Raw genomic sequence first — 2,500 nt, forward strand, 5'->3', positions numbered from 1 at the left:
TTCTTTGTGTCTTAAGGCTGTACAAATATGTATCTAATATATTTGCATATTTTGTTTTTCTGTTTTTGTGTACCGTATGGTTTACATTGTGATTGCTTTTGTAAAAAGGATTGAAATATGTTAGAGAGACTTTGTGGAAAAGCATCGATTCTGAGACAGTCCTTGTGATATTTTTTTAGCTATGACTTTGTGAAACTTTATTATAACTCTCATAGAAGACTCTGAAGGAGGGGGGATTTTTTATTTCTCAATATTGAAGATGCTGTAATCTCTAATGGATGCATGTTCCATTACATGTTATGTACAATCAGTAAGTCATCTCAGTAATCTTTAATTCCTCATCAAGGTATAATGTTTTCATCTGCCTAACCTGATAACAAACATGGCAACAAAGACTGTAAACAGCTTAAGTATGGAAATATATGTTATGGTTTCTTTCTGCGTTGCTCGTCAGTTCAAAGAATTAGTATTTGTTTTAATTGGAATGAAATATACTCTTGTTTATACAATTGTGATCAGAGGGCTGATGTCATTGTTTAGGACTGATTAATACTGAAGTTATGTAAGGGAGCCTGATAACTCTAAATGTGCAGTTTATTTAAAAATGTTGATTAAATAACAGGAAACATGTTATGACACTTATTACCGTGCTGTTTTTGTTTTGTACTTTAGTTATGTGGTGGAATATTCTAAAATCTAGTCTACTTCTGCTAAATCTTTTAAGACTAGAAATCGCAACAGCGAGGCTGCTCAGTGCAAGGCTGTGGGAAGAAGGGGAAGGGTGAGATGCTGTGTTGCAGAACCCATTTTGGAGCTGCCTAAAATGACTTAATGCTCATAAATACCATCCTGGTTGCAGTATAGCGTGCATGCCCACAACTGTTCTGGCAACTATTTTTATGTGTATTTTCTGTATACTGTGATGCCCTAGGATACAGCAGCATGGGGAAAGCTTGCTTCATGCAGCGAAGGTTAAATGGGAAGCCACAGTTAAGGTTAGAATAGTTTGGAGCAGTTACATCTGGCCCCATTTGCTACATTAACTCCTTCTCTGTCCATCAGTTTTACTTCCTAAAGTGTTTTCATCCTGACTGATCCTTTCATGATATGAGGTAGCACAGTTACTTCACACGTATCACTGTGGAAGCACCAAAAAAGAACCACTACTGCTTTTTTTCCTCTGCAGCAGTCCAAAAAACTTCTTGTGTCATGTTGGTGCCAGCTGAATGCATGTCTTCATGCTTGCATGTGTGTTTTCATGTGACTGAAATAGTCTCAGCGAGTACAGTTGCTGAGTGGCTACATGTAAAAATGCTTTATTGCGGTGTTGTTTATCCCAAGTCAGAGTTGAGAGATACCAGTATAAAGTCATTTATACCAGTCCTCTACAGATGGAAAGTGCTGGGGTTTGCTTTCTGGTGCAGATACCCTTGTGCAACTTTTTATCTTTGGATAAGGCCCGAGGAGGAGAATCTGTTAGATGTGTAGGCTTTCTGCAGGATGCACGCACTGTTTGTGCAGATTTGCCAAACGGGAAGGTAAACATGCTTCTCTCTGGACTAATTAGAGAATTATTACGTTTTCATGCTCTTTGTGATCAGATTATTTCAAAAGGTTTTTAAATTGCATGTGTGCCACGAGCATAATTAACTTGGATCTCATCAATGATTAAAATTACACACCAAGCTTTGTGACGTTTGATTCAGGAGCAATTAGGCTGTCATTTTAGCCATCTCAGATACCAAAACTAATTTTGATTCATTTTCATTCTATGCAAATCTTCTGATGTATCTTAAACTGATCACTTCCTCTCTCTGATTTAGTTGACAAGATTAGATTTGATTAGACTTAAAAAAAAAATTAGGCAGCTATCCTTCATAGTTAATATCTCTGTGACCTTCACTGAAACCTTTCCTAGGCAAGGATTTTTTTATTATTATTATTTTTTTAAATCCCAAAATCACACTCAATGATTGCGTGCAGGGCTATAGCACCTGGCTTTTATGTATATAAATGCATATGGTATAGCAATGCAAAGTTTTTAAATTAGATTTCCTCTTATTGTAAATGAAAAGATGGAGAAAGCATTAATGCTTCAGATATGTAAAACAATAGTTTTCAGGATGTAATCAAACTTTCATACTTAATTGAAAACTTATCTGATAAATCAGCTTCTGCTTTGGCCTAAAATTAATGAGATCTATCACTCTGACTTATGACTGGAATGAGGATTGCTTACCTCCTGCTTAAGTGCAAGGCAGAGGCTGAAAATAAACACTAAAGTTTTAGAGTACTCAGCTGTTGTGTACAGTGCCATCATTCTGCAAGCTGAGAGATCTGCAAGGACTTGGACTAGCTTAGGCTGTAATCAGGCTACTATTACAGTGGCTGGAGCCTTTCAGGCTCCCAGAAAAATGAACGAAAGCAGACTTTTAACCAATGTGTGACCAACTTTACTCTGGTGTTTTACCCTGCTGCTGGACACTGATATGGTTTTTAT

General features: G+C 36.8%; 1 protein-coding gene across 1 annotated transcript in view; it reads left to right on the forward strand.

Moving 5' to 3' along the window:
* Positions 1–2,500, forward strand: part of ZFHX4 (zinc finger homeobox 4) — a 151,299-nt gene that overhangs the window by 19,564 nt on the left and 129,235 nt on the right. The window lies entirely within an intron of this gene.

The sequence above is a fragment of the Lagopus leucura genome, unplaced genomic scaffold (genome assembly GCF_019238085.1).
Source record: "Lagopus leucura isolate 7727_CA_CO unplaced genomic scaffold, USGS_WTPT01 Super-Scaffold_100002, whole genome shotgun sequence".
Classification (NCBI taxonomy): domain Eukaryota; kingdom Metazoa; phylum Chordata; class Aves; order Galliformes; family Phasianidae; genus Lagopus; species Lagopus leucura.